This window comes from Phalacrocorax carbo, unplaced genomic scaffold, assembly GCF_963921805.1.
Source record: "Phalacrocorax carbo unplaced genomic scaffold, bPhaCar2.1 SCAFFOLD_191, whole genome shotgun sequence".
Taxonomy (NCBI): domain Eukaryota; kingdom Metazoa; phylum Chordata; class Aves; order Suliformes; family Phalacrocoracidae; genus Phalacrocorax; species Phalacrocorax carbo.
In genome coordinates this window covers 26,334-44,127 of record NW_026990394.1, presented here as the reverse complement: position 1 = coordinate 44,127, position 17,794 = coordinate 26,334, and the positions used below count along the sequence as shown (strand labels likewise).

The 17,794-nt window shown below is 52.2% G+C and overlaps 1 non-coding gene across 1 annotated transcript; it reads left to right on the top strand.

The window, feature by feature from the left end:
* Positions 1-4,003: 4,003 nt before the first annotated feature.
* Positions 4,004-4,085, top strand: TRNAS-AGA (transfer RNA serine (anticodon AGA)). The gene has a single exon. It is a non-coding gene; the product is annotated as a tRNA-Ser (tRNA).
* The last annotated feature ends 13,709 nt before the right edge of the window (positions 4,086-17,794 follow it).

Genomic DNA, 17,794 nt, shown 5'->3' with positions numbered 1-17,794 from the left:
TGTCTTTTATTTTCTCAGTACGCGAATCTATTTCAATTAGCAATAAATGAATTTCCTCCAAGTTGAGTCTGTTTTGCCCACAACAGGTTTTGCTAAGCCATGTCCCTGTGTTTATCATGATCTGGGAGCTTTCTTATCCTATTTTCTATGCTCCGCATCCCACTGAAGGTGGGGAAAGGAGTGAGCAGCTGGGTGGCTGAATAGCTATGCTTACACCAGCACAGGTGTCCGCACACAAATGCACATATACTTGCACAGTATACGCACAGCTGGCACTTGTATGAATGCAGGTGGGGAGCAGTGCCGTTATCATCACCCTTAAGCACCACCAGCACTCACAGAGGCATTAAGAAGACAGATGGCCTGATTCTTTTCTTCCTCTCTGGCTGCTCAGGCTGTAGATCAGTACTGTCCCCCCCCAGCCCCCAATCCTACATGCACATTAGCAGGTCCCTGGAATGCTGGGACGTACCATAGGGCTGTGCAGAGCCTGTGCCTGGTTTGTCCAGTGTCCTGCTGCAACTCTGGGCAGTCCTGGATTCTGATCTCCCCTGGCTGGTGGCTGGTACAGCTTAAGCTTTCCTAGCCACCATCTCACACTATAGAAACATACATTCTATGTAGCAACTTGTAGTAGCATGTGTGCAGGACACCAGAATTTGGAGGTCAGTCAGGCCATGGAGGAGCAGGAGGCAGATTACCTATTCAGAAGAGGAACAAGTGACAGAACAAGAGGCAGGTGTGTTGGTGGTATAGTGGTGAGCATAGCTGCCTTCCAAGCAGTTGACCTGGCTTTGATTCCTGGTCAATGCAGTGTTCCCTTTTTCTTTTTTTTATAGCCAGGCTCCACAGTGCCCTGCCTCTCCTGCTCCAAAACCAACCACCCAGCTTCCTTCAGCAAGCTCAGCTCTCACCAGTAAGGAAGCAAGGCGGACACAGCAGCTGCCTGCCAGGCAGCTTTGCTGCTCCCTTCAAAGCCATGCCCACAAGCACAGAGCTCTGCCCTACAGCTCCCAGTGCCCACCGCAGCCCTGGCTCCACATAGTCTCGCGCAACAACTGCATGTCCTCCAACCGGTTCATTCTGAATTGCTAAAGCCAGTGCATCATTCCCTTTGGAGGGTTAATGATGACAGGCACCCTGCAGCAGCAGGTCCTTTCCTTTTCCTCACGCACCTTGATACCCACAGGTGTTTGGGAGGAAAAAGCACCTAAGCTGCTCAGCAGTAAAGCAAGGCCTTCCACATGTAAGCGCGCAGCCAAGCACAAAGGAATATTGAGTGCCGCTGTTCCGTCTCCCAGATGAGGCAATTCTCTCCTCAACACTGCACCAACAAAACCTCTCAGCAGTTGTTGCTGCTCGAGGTGCCTGAACTTTGGGGCAGGTGCACATCTTCCCCTGCCTGAACGCTGTTGCTTCTGCTTTCTCTCTTTGCCCAATCTGTTCCCGGCAGCAGGTGGAAAGACTTCTGCAAAGTGCCCTTCCTCTGCAGGACACCTGGACGTCTGCATGCCAGGTGCCCTTATAGGGACTCCACTGGTGTCACCGTGTGGCTGATTCCCACTTCTGCACAGGCAGGGCCCCCGTCAGCCCTGCCAAAGGGACACTGATGTGATTAAAGTCTTGGCTCATCTGCCATACAAGCCCAGGCTGGGAGATCTGGGTTTGCTTAGCCTGCGGAAGGGAAGGTCAAGGGGGCACCTTATGCATGTCTCCACACACTTGGGGCGGGACAGCGGGCAGGCAGAGTAAAGAAGAGAGGGCCATCTTCTTGTCAGATGTGCCCAGTGGGATGGCAAGAAGCAATGGATGCGGGTGGAAATACAAGAAATGCCACACAGAGTAACCCTTTTTTACCCTGTTGAGGGTGGTGAAAGACCAGCGTCCCAGTCGGTCCAATGTGACTGTTAATAGAGACCTTTTGATGGGTCCGCTCAACTGTTGTCTGCAAACTTCCTATGAAAACCAGCCATTGCAATACTCTCTTTCACTGGTGTTGTGGGAGTAAACTCCAGGGAATGGGCACGGAGTGGAGAGGAGGAAAGCGCTGGTTTTCAGCTCTGGACATGGGCAGTGTGACTTCAAGATGGGGTTAGGGTGGGCATTTCAGTAGGGGGCAGAGCAATCACAATCCCCCTCTTTGTAACTCCACCGACTTGTAGCGTTGCTGACGACAGAGCGGGAGTGTGTGAATACTGTGCCACCCTAAACCCTCCGTACAAGCCCACTGCCCAGAACAGTTCTTGACTGTCAGCACATCAAAGAGTTTTGCTTCTTCTGCTTTAAGCAGCCCTGGAACCGGAGACTTGAGAAGCTTTGTCCCCATCAGGTAGAGGGTGGAGTTGTGAGAGGCTCCTTGTGTTTCCCTTGGCCCACAGGCCAAAAGTTGCAAGAGAAATAAGGGTGCCTCAGTCCTTACTGACCAGGAACATGGTTACACCCAACTCCAGGAAACTTCAGGATGTCTCTGCAATGCTGGAGCCTGGACAGGGTACGTCAGCGTCCCCAGGGTGACTTCCGATAAGACAGACAGGCCTTTGAGCCATTACATAAAGAGCAGGCCTCCTCCCACCCCTTCCCCACATTGTGTACCTGGCCTTAGGTGGTCAAGAGTGACCACCACCTAGGCATTATTCACCTTCTTTTGTACCCTGCCACAGCAGCATGCTTTTCCTGCCAGTTGCAGCTAGCAGCACCAGCAGTTGCAAGACAAAAATGCCTCTCTCCTGGCTCCAGTACCAGCACCGCAGTCACAAGCCCAGCCTGCAGCCCTCCCAGCAGAGAGAAAGCACTGATCTCAGCTGGTCTCAAGTCTGCGGGGAAGTGAGGGGAGCGGCTTAAACCCTCAGGGGAAAGCTGGGTGGTATTTGAGCAGGAGAGGCTACCTGCGGAAGACATAAGGCATCCTGGAGCCAGGCTGAAGAGACATTTGTCAGCATTGGCCAGGAATCAAAGACGGATCAACTGCTTGGAAGGCAGCTAGGCTCATCACTATTCCACCAACGCACGTGTGGGCAGTGCTGCCTCCTGCTCCTCCACTTTACAGGCTGCCCGGCCTTCTCCTTCCAGCCCCTCGCACATCCACTTCCTCAGCCCGGTGCTCTTGCTCAGCCACTAACTTCAGCTGCAACCACCTTTGCTCTGCATGCAGGCAGGCCCTGCCACATGCACCGCCTCCACCCTGGCCCCTTAAAGCCACTTTCCCAATATTCCTGCTCCAGAGTCAAAAGGGAATCAGAGCTACTTTCATCTAGCGACGGAAATTATTACTTTTGCAGGTTGCTTGGCTTGTTGGTCCCTGATCAGGATTTGGACATCCCTTGCCAGTGCTGGCAAAAAGGTCTAGACACATCTATTCCTCCAAATCAAACCCTCCCCTGTCTCCCTCTAAGTCATCCACACCTCCCATTTACGCTCCCTTTGCCCCTTCAAACGCTTCCTCAGCCAGGCTCCACCTTGCCCTTCCCATAGACCTCTCTGACTCTCGCGAGCCATTCCCCCTACACAGTGAACAACCTGCATGGCAGTCGTGGTCTGTGTCCAAGGGCTGACACCACCGTGTGTCCCCAGGAGGCTGGAGGTGCTGCCGGGGGGTCACCATCTGCCCTGCAGCAATGCCCCCACCCTAGGGCTCACAGCAGGCTTGGCGTCCCCCTCAGATAAAATTGAGAAGCCAAGCAGGGTCTAATAGCCCACCCACACAGCTGCCACCATCCCTGGTTGTCTTCACACGCTGCCTTCCTTTCTTCCCCGGAAGCTGCCGAGATGCCAGCTGGGGAGTGAAAGCACCCCGCCGAGACAGGATATCCCAGATGACTGGCTGACGACAAGGCACAGGGGTTATGCCTCTCGAGGCCTCTGGAAGCCTGGCAGCAGGTGCCTGTCATGCTCAGTGCAGGTCCCAAATGCAGGGCTTTGAGTGGAGCCTGGCCCTGAAAGTCCCAGGGAGCCAGGTGTCATTGCAGAGGGCATGTGCTCAGCAGGGCGGAGAGGGCTGGAGCAGGTAGTTGTGGCCGAGTGGTGAAGGCGATGGACTAGAAATCCATTGGGGTTTCCCCGCGCAGGTTCGAATCCTGCCAACTACGGGGGCTCAGTCCCCTTTTGGGCTCCCTGCAGTTGACCACGCTGCAGCCATGGGACTCGGCTCCACTCTGTAGCTGGTTCCCAGGGAGACAACAAAACCCCCTTGCCCACCTCACTTGTCCTCTCCTCACACCAGAAATGCCTGCGTGGACGGCTGTTGGTTCTTGAGCAGAACTTAGGAGCCTGATCTCACCATGCATCCCCAGCAGCACGGCCCCACCAGCTCTCTTCTCTACACCTGAAACTAGAGCCGCTCACCTCCAAAGAGAGCCTTCACAACACAGCCCTCGGTGCTAACAACAAAGGGACGACACCTCGTGGATCTCAGATCTTGCCAGCACTCACAAACTGCTCCTCGCTCTAGTTTGCACAAAGGCAGATTGCTGCGGAGTAGCCGGCAGAGCAAAGCACAGGGCTCCCCCAGGAAGCCAGTGGATTTCCTGGGGACAAAGGTGGTTTTCCCTTCCCATCAGGCAGATAAATTCCCCAATACACAGCCGCAAGTGAGGACTTTTGGGGTTCTTCAGGTGCGGAGGTGGGAACGGCTGGTTCTACTTCAGGAAAGGCCAGTGAGATGGACTCTATGAACTGGGACATCTTCCATCCTAGCCTGTTTGTTGCTCTTCACCCTTGTGCGTGCTGGCTACTGCAGCTTTAGGTTTAGTTGCCTACATTCACACACACATACACACAAACACACACACCCACAAAAAGAGGAGAGCACAGTCACACAGAAATGAGCTAGGAAGCGTGTAATTAAAAGACAAAAACTATCACCTCCTTGTTCTTCATGCGTCTGGAAAGGGTTTCCAGGATGAGTTGTTGCTTCCCATTCCCAGGGATCTAGGTGAGGCAGAGCAGCCCACAGTGCCCCTTGTGCCCTTCTGGCAGAGAGGAGTGGCACTGACCTTCTTCCAGGCCTCAGGAACCTCTGCCAGTCATCGTGACCTTTCAAAGGCAATTGAGAGCGGCCTCTTCCAGAAGTCCTCCTTGTCCGAGTGCTTCACGAGCTGTCAGCAGGAAGACAACACGGGTATCTGCAAGTGACCTCCCTGCTACCTGAGTACCTGAGTGGCCAGAAGCCAACACACAGCTTGGATGTTGACTGTGAGGTCACTTGTCTGGCTCCACAGGCCATGTGCAGGAACATGGCTTGTGCTAGGTGCTTGCGTTCCTGATAAGCAGCAGCATGCACATTTTGGGCTATGTGCTTGTGAGAGCACTTCGACCTCATTGCCTGCTGGGCCAGCAGCAGGCATGCGGTTGCCATTTTGATTTCAAGGTCGATTCTGCCTCTGCAGCCGATGGACCAGAGTAGGCTCACGGCAGCACTAGGTGGTTGTGAGGTCACTTGTGCCTGAATTAGCTGGTAGGACAGAAGGAGTCACGGGGCTTGGATGCTGATTGCAAGGCCACTGGTGCCTGAGTAGCAGATGGGCCAGTTAGAGGCAAATTGCAGAAAAGTGGACTGTAGTCTTTGAACAGTCACAGGAGGTTGTCTAAGGATGGAGCCAGACTCTCCAGAGAGGTGCCCTGCGAAAGGGCAAGATCAACACTAACAAGTTGCAACAAAGGAACTGCCAGTTGTCTTTGTGGGAGAAGAAGTGACAGGGGACACTGTGCAGCCCTGGAAGAGCTGCCCAAGAGACAGTGACATCTCCAACAGTGGCCGTGCTCAGAAGTCCACGGGCCAAGACCAACAGCCTGCTGAGGTGCCTCGGAAGTGTGGTCTGTTCACAGCAGGAAGTCGGCCCTGAGAACCTCCAGAGGTCCCCTTTAACCTTCATGATTCTGGGATACACTGAGTCTCATGGCCCCTTCTCAGCCACCGAAAGGCAATGCCTTGGAGGGCAGCAGCAGCATGAAATTCCATAGAAGCAGCATTTGTTTCAGGAATGGTGCTACAATGTTGTGCCGGTTTTGGCTGAGAAAGGGTTAATTCTCTTCACTGTAGTGCCTGTAGTAGTCAGGGACCTTTCCAGCTTCCCATGCTCTGCCACATGGGCAAGAGGCCAGCAGGGGCGGGGCCACAGCCAAGACAGCTGACCTCAACTGGCCACTGGGATATGCCATACCATGTGACGCCATGACCAGTATATTAACAGGGGCAGTTGGCGCATGGGGGTTGTTGTGGCTTGGGGACTGGTGGCGTTGGGTCAGTGGGCGGTGAGCGGCTGCATGCAGTACGGTTTGTTTTGGTGGTTCGTTCCGCCTTCGTTCCCCCCACCCCGTCCCAGCTTTCGCACCTCTCATCGTCTTCCTTTCCATTGCATTTTTGTTGTTGTTGTTTTATTTTAACTATTAAACTGTTCTTATCTCTCCCCATCCCACTGGTGGGGGGTGAGCGAGCAACTGTGTGGGGCTGAGTTGCTGGCTAAACCACAACAAATGTGTAGAAATGCCCTTGAGGAAAGCAGCGCTTTGGAGGAATGAGGCTGTGAGCTCTGGTATCCCTGGCACGCCTGAGACCAGACACTGTGTCCACTGAATTCCACAACAGGGTGACTCATGCTTGCACGGAGTTCAGGGTTTTTCCCAACTCTTCCACATCACGGTGACTCCCAGGTGCTCTGGGAGACTGATCCTGGTACCTTTGGCCTGCCTGAAGCACTGGGCTGCCGGCTGGTACTTCTGAACCCACAGGTTAGGCCATGCTGCCATGTGCAAGCCTAAGATGCCAACCGGCAGGTTGCATTCAGAGCGGGCATGGGAAACGCCCGGTCACCGGAGAACTGTCAATTCTCTGCAGAGTCACAACTCTGACAGCATGTCCCAGATAAGCAGCATTGCTGAGGTTGACCTCTCCAGGGGCTTGAGCACAGGGAAAGGAACGGTCCTTTCCCATGCAGATGCTGTGCTGCTGCAGGAGGAGGGATGTCCCTTCTGTGGCTGAGTGTCCTGGTTTCAGCTGGAATAGGGTTAGATTTCTTTGTAGTAGCCAGTATGGGACTATGTTTTGGATTTTTGGTGGAAACAGTGGGGATAATGTGGAGATGTTTTAGTTGTTGCTAAGTAGCACTTACACTGGTCAAGGACTTTTTCAGCTCCCCATGCTCTGCCGGGTGCACAAGAAGCTGGGAGGGGACACAGCGGGACAGCTGACCTGAACTGACCAAAGGGATATTCCATACCATATGACGTCATGCTCAGTATCTAAAGCTGGGGAAGAAGAAGGAAGGGGGGACATCGGGAGTGATGGTGGTTGTCTTCCCAAGTAACTGCTACGCGTGATGGAGCCCTGCTTTCCTGGAGACGGCTGAACACCTGCCTGCCCATGGGAAGTAGTGAATGAATTCCTTGTTTTGCTTTGCTTTGTGTGCAGCTTTTGCTTTACTTATTAAACTGTCTTTATCTCAAACCATGAGTTACCTCACTTTTAATCTTCCGATTCTCTCCCCCGTCCCACCAGGGGGGGAGTGAGCAAGCGGCTGCGTGGTGCCTTGTTGCTGACTGTGCCTAAACCACGACACTGAGACAGCATTTCTCCAAGCAATGGCGGGTGTTCCTGGGGCTCTGCCAGTCTCACCCAGCACTCGAGGAGCAAGGGTTCTGGGCCAGTGTGTTGCGTGGGTCAGTGCAGGCAGCGTCCTTGCTCAGGGCGTTTTCTCCTTGGCTTCCGTCCTGGCAGCACTGCTCACTGGAGCTGCCAAGGTCTCCAGCCCATTTGCTTCCCCAAGGTCGTGGCAAATGTTCCTTCCACTGTAGCCTCTGATGCTGCTCCTCCCTGGGGGACGCTGCAGGGGGGACGCTTTTGTGCTGAGGACCCAAGGCTTGCTTAGCTGGGAGCAGAAAAGGTGCCATTTCTGTGCCTCCCTGAACCCTGCAGACGTGTTACTTCTTGTCTGTTGTGTCGCTGCATTTTCTCCTTCTCATTAAAGACTTTGAGTAGGATAGTGGGAGACTCGTGATCGTTTGTTCTCCGTCACTTAGCACCTGCTCTGTAAGGAAGAGCAATTGGCCTCTGCCCTGAGCTTACTGCTGGCTGACAGGACACTTTGTGCCCCTTTGCAGGCTTCAATGTGCAGCCAGAGACCTCCCAGCACCTGGGAGCTGCAGCTCAGCTGGGCTGACCCACACAGGAGGCCACGCAAGTCCTTGGTCCTTCCCTCCCAAGGTCTTTCCAGCTGAGGGCTTCTTCATGGAAAGGGTAGTCAGGCATTGGAACAGGCTGTCCAGGGAGGTGGTGGAACCTCCATCCCTGGAGGTATTTAAAAGAAGGGTAGATGTGGTGCTTGAGGATATAGTTTAGTGGTGGACTTGGCAGCGATGGGTTGGCGGTTGGTCTCGATGACCTTAAGGGTCTTTTCCAATCTTAATTCTATATTCCAAACTAGAATTGCAATTCTATGATTCTATGGAATTTCATACCGCTGCTGTCTTCCAAGCACCAGTGCTGGCACCCTCACTACCATGTCCTGGTGGCCCACTTTTGGGCCTAGTAGGTTCAGCTGTGAGAGCCCCTAGCTGGCATGGTGGAGACCAGACCTCAAGCCCCTGCTCAGGTGAAAGTGTACCTGAGAAGAAGAACAATTGAGAGTGGCCTCTTCCAGAAGTCCTCTTTGTCTGAGTGCTTCACGAGCTTTCAGCAGGAAAACGGCATGGGTATCTGCAAGTTTGTCAGGCACAACTTGCCCTTAGGGAAGCCATGTTGGCTGTCACCAATCACCTCGCTCTTTTCCATGTGCTTGCACCTTAGCATAGTTTCCAGGAGGATCTGCTCCATGATCTTGCTGGGCACAGAGGTGAGACTGACCAGCCTGCAGTTCCTCAGGTCTTACTGTTCTCCCTTCATAAAAATGGGGGTTATGTTTCCCCTTTTCCAGTCGCTGGGAATTTCACCGGCTTGCCACAATGTCGTGGTTCAGCCTCAGTCGGCAACTAGACACCACGCAGCCGCTTGCTCACTCCCCCCACCCCTGTGGGATGGGGGAAGAGAATCAGAAGAGCAAAAGAACTTGTGGGTTGAGATAAGCACAGTTTAATAATGACAACAAAAATTATAATAATAATGATTATGATAATTATAACAAAAATGTCACCTCCTCCTCTGGTGATATTCCAAAGTCTTTGCCTTCTGGCCAGTCCATGATCACTTCCAAGATTCCTGGGCGAGTGGGGTTTCCCACTCGGGCCTGCTGGGTGATCGGTGGAACCCATTTACTCCATGTAGCATCAGTTGCATGGTGCATAGAGGGGATGTTTCCTTTGAACATCCAGCCCAGCACTGGCAGTTGGGGTGCCAGGAGCAGCTGTGCGTCAGTACCAACCACTTTGAAGCAGCTCGAATCTCTTTTTCACTTGGAGTATAGCGGGCTTCGGACCTTCTGTATCCCTGACTCCAAAACCCTAGGGGTCGACCTCAGGTCTCCCCTGGCGCTTTCTGCCCCAGCTGCAGTGTAGAGCACATTCTTTACATCTTGTCCTGCCCGGACTGGCCCAAGAGCTACTGCATGAACTATTTCTCGTTTAATCTGTTCAAAGGCTTGTTGTTGCTCAGGGCCCCATTTGAAATCAGTATTCTCCTGGGTCACTTGATAGAGAGGGCTTATGATCAGACTGGAATGTGGAATATGCATTCTCCAAAAACCCACAACGCCCAGGAAAGCTTGTGTTTCCTTTTTGCTAGCTGGTGGAGACGTGGCTGCTATTTTGTTGATCACATCCATTGGAATCTGACGATGTCCTTCCTGCCTTTTGATTCCTAAGAGCCGGATCTCTTCTGCAGGTCCTTTAACTTTACTTTGTTTTATGGCAAAACCGGCCTTCATAAGGATTTGGACTGTTCTCTTCCCTTTCTCAAAAACTTCTGCTGCTGTATTGCCCCACACGATGATGTCAGCAATGTGTTGTAGGTGTTCGGGAGCTCCACCTTGTTCCACAGTATTATAGATCAGTCCATGGCAAATGGTAGGACTGTGTTTGCACCCCTGGGGCAGTCGATTCCAGGTGTCCTGGACGCCCCTCCAAGTGAAAACAAACTGTGGCCTGCACTCTGCTGCCAGAGGGATTGAGAAGAATGCATTAGCGATATCAGTTGTGGCATACCACTTGGCTGCCTTGGACTCCAGTTCGTATTGAAGTTCTAGCATTTCCGGCATGGCCACAGTCAACAATGGAGTGACTTCATTCAGGCCACGATAGTCTACTGTTAGCCCCCACTCGCCATTAGATTTCCACACTGGCCAGATGGGACTGTTAAAGGGTGAGCGGGTCTTGCTGATGACTCATTGGCTCTCCAGTTGGTGAATGAGCTCATGGATGGGAATCAGGGAGTCTCGGTTGGTGCGATATTGCCGTCAATGCGCTGTTGTGTCAGCGATCGGCACCAGTTGTTCTCTGACCCTCAGCAACCCCACAACAGAAGGGTCCTTCCAGAGACCGGGCAAGGTAGACAGCTGTTTACTTTCCTCCGTCTCCAAGGCAGCTACACCAAAAGCCCACTTGTACCCTTTTGGGTTCTTGAAATACCCTCTCCTGACGGAGTCTAAGCCAAGGATGCAGGGAGCCTCTGGGCCAGTCACAATGGGGTGCTTTTGCCACTCATTCCTGGTTAGGCTCACTTCGGCCTCCAATACAGTTAGCTCTTGGGATCCCCCTGTCACTCCAGCAGTGCTGATGGGTTCTGCTCCTAAATAGTTTGATGGCATTAAGGTGCACTGTGCACTGGTGTCCACTAAAGCTTTATACTCCTGTGGGTGGGATGTGCCAGGCCATTGGATCCACACAGTCCAACAAACCTCGTTATCCCTTACCTCCACCTGGCTGGAGGCAGGGACCCTCTAATCCTCATCATGGTATTCATCAATCACTTCTTGTAAATATGAATCACAAGTGTCTCTATTAGGATCAGAAATAAAATCTGCGTTTCTACTCCTCTGTCTGGTGACTGCTTACTGGTAACTGGAGCAGCAGCTTTCCTGGAGAGACCCCCCCTGAGTGATTGTTCTTCCTTGCAGCTCATGCACCTGTGCCTCTAGGGTCGAGGTAGGTTTTCCATCCCACTTATTCATGTCCTCTCCGTGTTCATGCAGGTAAAACCACAGGGTGCCCTGTCCTCTGCATCCTTTCTCTTGAGCAAAGGGACGCTTAACCCTAATGGCTGAGATACTGGCCCCTGCAGGTGGGGAGTAGGATGTATCTTCTTTGAATTGCTGGAACTCCCGGGACAGTTTCTCAACAGCAGAGACGAGCGAGGAAGAGAGATTTGCTTCATACTCCTGGAGTTTATCAATCGTGTCCGCCACCATTGGTGTCTCGTCATCTTTGCAGGACATTACTGCCAATGAGTTCCCATGTGTCAATGCTGCACTCTGTACAGACTTCTGCCACATGGGTTGTGTGCACTCAGCTTCATCTGGATCTTTGGGTGCCTGTTGATCGTCCAGGTCACCATAAATCACCTCAAGCATGGCTAGTTCCCTCAGGTACTGGATACCTTTCTCCATGGACATCCATTTTCCTAGGCAAAATACAATATCTTCTTTGAAGGGGTACCTTTCTCTCACACCTGACAGGAGTCGCCTCCAGAGGCCAAGGGATTGTGTTCCTTTTCCAATTGCTTTATCAATGTCCCCTTCTCTAGAGAGGGATCCCAGTTGTTTGGCTTCCTTCCCCTCTAATTCCAGGCTACTGGCCCCATTATCCCAGCATCGGAGCAGCCAGGTGATAACGTGCTCTGCTGAACGACAGCCGAAATCTTTTTTCGTATATCCTGCAACTCACTCAAGGATAGGGATCGGGTAGTTTCCGTTTCTTGTACACATTCTTCCTCTTCCTCCTCCTCTTCTTGTGATGGCCCTGGTTCTTCATAATCTCTTTCTAAATGAGTTGACTTTCTCTTCCCAGGTTTCTTCTTGAGTATAGGGGCGACTGATACTGGCATGGGTTGGTCCTCTCATTTAGCTGCAACGCTTGTCACCGGGGTTTGAGTAGCTGCAGTGCCTGTTGTGGGGGTTTGAGTGGCCACAGTGCTTGTCGCTTTCCTTATCTTTGCCTTTTTAGATCCAGAGGCCTTCTCTTCCCCTTGTGGGTACTGAGTAGTGTTAAACAGGTGTCGTGGTTTAGCGGCAGCTCAGCCCCACACAGTCGCTCGCTCACTCCCCACCGGTAGATGGGGGAGAGAATCAGGAGGGTAACGCTCGTGGGTTGGGATAAGAACAGTTTAATAATTAAAATTAAAAGAAAACAACAGTAGAAATGCAATGTAAAGGGGAACAACGAGAATTAAAAGAAAACAACAGTAGAAATGCAATGTAAAGGAGAACAACGAGAGGCGCAAAGCCCCGGGGGGGGGGCGGGGGGGGGAAGGGAGGGGAGAGGGGGAACGAACCGCCGGAACAAACTGCCCGCGCCGCAGCCGCCCGCCGACCCGACGCCGCGCCGCCTCCGCGCTCCCTGCAACTGCCCCCACCTCAATATATTGGTCATGGTGTCACATGGTATGGAATGAACCTGCCATTGGCCAGTCGGGGTCAGCCGCCCCCACCATGGCCCTGCCCCTCCCAGCCCCCCCCCGCCACGCGGCAGAGCGCGGGAAGCTGGAAAGGTAGCCGACCCCCACAGTGAGGAGAATTAACCCCTTCTCAGCCAAAACCAGCACATTCTCCACCCCTTATTCCATACCATTTACACCATGCCCAGGTCCCATATGATGCAATACAACCATACCAACCACCACCCCTCCCCTTCCCATCCTTTAACATAATACACAGACATCATTCCCTTAGTTCATGGACCTTCCCTGTACAATGTCCATTAAAAATGTCCATTGAGTTCATCCAGTCCATGACTCTGGGCTCCATCTGTTGTATCAGTCTTTCCGGGTGGGAGAGATGGTGTGAGGCGTTGGGTCGCTGCATACCGAGTCAGTCATCGTTCCATCACTGCTGCACGGCTTATTTCATAGTTGATCTTCCATAGGTTGGGAGGCTCGTACTCTGATATCATTGGTACAACACAGAGGTGACACACAGTATTATATAGCAGTTCACATTGTGCCATTCAGTTCATTGACTGTTTTCACCCAAAATCAAATCCCCTTGAGGCACACATCGGATTTCTCCATCCTCCCGCATCACCCACCAAGTGCACCCAGGTCCTCGAGCAAAAGCAATCCCACGAATGGGTTTGCCTTTGCCTGAGGCAGGAAGAACCCAGACTGTTTTGCCCAGCATACTTTTTGTGTGCACTACAGGGACTCTATCCCCTTCCACAGTACGTAAGGATTCTGACTGGGCAGGGCCAGCTCGGTTGGCAGATCCCCTCGTGTTGACTAACCACGTGGCTTTTGCTAAATGTGTATCCCAGTGCTTGAATGTTCCACCCCCCATTGCTCTCAGTGTAGTTTTTAACAGTCCATTGTACCGTTCAATTTTCCCAGAGGCTGGTGCGTGATAGGGGATGTGATACACCCACTCAATGCCATGCTCTTTGGCCCAGATGTCTATGAGGCTATTTCGGAAATGAGTCCCGTTGTCTGACTCAATTCTCTCTGGGGTGCCATGTCGCCACAGGACTTGTTTCTCAAGGCCCAGGATAGTGTTCCGGGCAGTGGCGTGGGGGACAGGATATGTTTCCAGCCAGCCAGTCGTTGTTTCTACCATTGTAAGCACATGGCGCTTGCCTTGGCGGGTCTGTGGGAGTGTGATATAGTCAATTTGCCAGGCCTCCCCATATTTATATTTCAGCCATCGTCCCCCATACCACAGAGGCTTTACCCGCTTCGCTTGCTTGATTGCAGCGCATGTGTCACATTCGTGGATAACCTGTGCAATAATATCCATGGTCAAGTCCACCCCTCGATCACGAGCCCACCTGTATGTTGCATCTCTCCCTTGATGACCTGAGGTGTCATGGGCCCACCGAGCTAGAAATAGTTCACCCTTATGCTGCCAGTCCAGATCCACCTCAGCCACTTCAATCTTGGCAGCCTGATCTACCTGCTGGTTGTTCCGATGTTCTTCAGTGGCCCGACTCTTGGGAACGTGAGCATCCACATGACGTACCTTTACAACCAGGTTCTCTACCCGGTCAGCAATATCTTGCCACAGTGCGGCAGCCCAGATGGGTTTGCCTCTGCGCTGCCAGTTGCTTTGCTTCCATTGCTGCAGCCAGCCCCACAAGGCATTTGCCACCATCCAGGAGTCAGTATAGAGATAGAGCACTGGCCACTTTTCCCGTTCAGCGATGTCTAAGGCCAGCTGGATGGCCTTTACCTCTGCAAACTGGCTCGATTCACCTTCTCCTTCAGCAGTTTCTGCTACTTGTCGTGTAGGACTCCATACAGCAGCCTTCCATCTCCGGTGCTTTCCCACAAGGCGACAGGACCCATCAGTGAACAGGGCATACTGCTTCTCATTTTCTGGCAGTTGGTTATACAGTGGGGCTTCTTCAGCACGTGTCACCTCCTCCTCTGGTGATAATCCAAAATCTTTGCCTTCTGGCCAGTCCATAATCACTTCCAAGATTCCTGGGCGACTGGGGTTTCCTACTCGAGCCCGCTGGGTAATCAGTGCAACCCATTTACTCCATGTAGCATCAGTTGCATGGTGTGTAGAGGGGATGTTTCCTTTGAACATCCAGCCCAGCACTGGCAGTCGGGGTGCCAGGAGCAACTGTGCTTCAGTACCAACCACTTCTGAAGCAGCTCGAACCCCTTCATATGCTGCCAATATCTCTTTTTCAGTTGGAGTATAGCGGGCTTCGGACCCTCTGTATCCCCGACTCCAAAACCCTAGGGGTCGACCCCGGGTCTCCCCTGGTGCTTTCTGCCAGAGGCTCCAGGTAGGGCCATTCTCCCCGGCTGCAGTGTAGAGCACATTTTTTACATCTTGTCCTGCCCGGACTGGCCCAAGAGCTACTGCATGGACTATTTCTCGTTTAATCTGTTCAAAGGCTTGTCGTTGCTCAGGGCCCCATTTGAAATCATTCTTTTTCCGGGTCACTTGATAGAGAGGGCTTACAATCAGACTGTAATTTGGAATATGCATTCTCCAAAAACCCACAACGCCCAAGAAAGCTTGTGTTTCCTTTTTGCTAGTTGGTGGAGACATGGCTGCTATTTTGTTGATCACATCCATTGGAATATGACGACGACCATCTTGCCATTTGATTCCTAAGAACTGGATTTCTCGTGCAGGTCCCTTCACCTTACTTTGTTTTATGGCAAAACCAGCTTTCAGAAGGATTTGGACTATTTTCTCTCCTTTCTCAAAAACTTCTTCCGCTGTGCTGCCCCACACGATGATGTCATCAATGTACTGAAGGTGTTCTGGAGCTTCTCCCTGTTCCAGTACAGTCTGAATCAGTCCATGGCAAATGGTAGGACTGTGTTTCCACCCCTGGGGCAGTCGATTCCAGGTATACTGGACGCCCCTCCATGTGAAAGCAAACTGTGGCCTGCACTCTGCTGCCAGAGGGATTGAGAAGAATGCATTAGCAATATCAATTGTGGCATACCACTTGGCCGCCTTTGACTCCAGTTCGTATTGAAGTTCTAGCATGTCTGGCACAGCAGCACTCAACGGTGGAGTGACTTCATTCAGGCCACGATAGTCTACTGTTAGTCTCCACTCTCCATTAGACTTCCGGACTGGCCATATGGGACTGTTAAAGGGTGAGTGGGTCTTACTGATGACTCCTTGGCTCCTCAGTTGGTGAATGAGTTTATGAATGGGGATCAGAGAGTCTCTGTTGGTGCGATATTGCCGCCGGTGCACTGTTGTGGTGGCGATTGGCACCTGTTGTTCTTTGACCTTCAGCAACCCCACCACAGAAGGGTCCTTTGAGAGACCGGGCAAGGTAGACAGCTGTTCAGTTTCCTCCGTCTCCAAGGCAGCTACACCAAAAGCCCACCTGTACCCTTTTGGGTCCTTGAAATACCCTTTCCTGAGGTAGTCTATGCCAAGGATGCACGGAGCCTCTGGGCCAGTCACAATGGGGTGCTTCTGCCACTCATTGCCAGTTAGGCTCACTTCGGCCTCCAATACAGTTAGCTCTTGGGATCCCCCTGTCACTCCAGCAATGCTGATGGGTTCTGCCCCTATATAGTTCGATGGCATTAAGGTGCACTGTGCGCCGGTGTCCACTAAAGCTTTATACTCCTGTGGGTCGGACGTGCCAGGCCATCGGATCCACACAGTCCAGTAAGCCCGGTTATCCCTTTCCTCCACCCGGCTGGAGGCAGGGCCCCTCTAGTCCTGATCATGGCAGTCACAACTCACTTCCTGCAAATGTGAATCAGGAGTCCCTCTATTACACTTAGAAATAAAATCTGCGCTTCTACTCCTCTGTCTGGGGACTTGTTCACTGGAAATTGGAGCAGCAGCTTTCCTGGAAGAGCCCCCCTGAGTGACTGTTCTTCCTTGCAGTTCATGCACTCGTGCCTGTAGGGTCGAGGTAGGCTTGCCATCCCACCTCATCATGTCCTCTCCGTGGTCACGCAGGTAGAACCATAGGGTGGCCCGTGGTGTGTATCCCCTTCTTTGAGCCAAAGGACGCTTATTCCTAACAGCTGAGACACTGCTCTGTCGAGGTGGGGAGTAGGACAGATCTTCTTTGAGTTGCTGGACCTCTTGGGATAGTTTCTCCACAGCAGAGACAAGCGAGGAAGAGATATTTGTGTCGTAATCTCGGAGTCTATCTATCACCTCTGCCACCGTTGGTGTCTCGTCATCTTTCCAGGACATCACTGCCAATGAGTTTGCATGCGAAGATGGTGCGCTCCGTACAAACTTCCGCCACATGGGTCGTGTGCACTCGGCTTCATCTGGATCTTTGGATGACCGTTGATCATCCAGGTCACCATAAATCACCTCAAACACAGCTAATTCCCTTAGATACTGGATGCCTTTCTCCATAGTTGTCCATTTTCCTGGGCGATATGTAACATCTTCTTTAAAGGGATACCTTTCCTTCACTCCAGACAGGAGTCGCCTCCAGAGGCTGAGGGCTTGTGGCTTTTTTCCTATTGCTTTGTCAACGCCCCCTTCCCCAGAAAGGGATCCCAATTGTTTGGCTTCTTTTCCCTCTAGTTCCAGGCTACTGGCCCCATTATCCCAGCATCGGAGCAGCCAGGTGACAATGTGCTCACCTGAACGACGGCTATAATCTTTTCGCATATCTCGCAACTCGCTTAAGGACAGGGATCGGGTGGTCTCTATTTCATTTATTACTTCTCCCTCCTCTCCCCGCGATGGCCCTGGTTCTTCATCATCCCGTTCTAAACGAGTTGATGTCCGCTTCCAATATTTTGTCTTGTGTATGGGGGCAACTGATACTGGTACGGGTTTGTTTTCTGAGCTAGCTCCGGTACTTGTTGTGGGGGTTTGAGTGGCTGCAGTGCCTGTCGTCCGGGCTGGATTGTCTACAGTGCTAGTCACTTTGCATTTCAATCCAGAGACATTCTCTTCCCCCTGGGGGCATTGAATGCTGTTGAGCAGGGCTCGGTATGCATGGGCCAGACCCCAGCATGTTGCAGTTATCTGTGTCTCTCTGGAGTTCCCAGCGTAACAACATACTTTCTCCAAATATTCTACTAGTTTTTTAGGATTCTGCACTTGTTCGGGGGTGAAACTCCAAAACACTGGGGGTGCCCACTGCCCTAGGTATTTGCCCATGCTATCCCACATGCCCTGCCACTCATAACTATCAAGCCTCGGGGCAGATTTCTGGGTGATATTCTTAAGTTGCTTAGTCAAAACCAAAACAACCT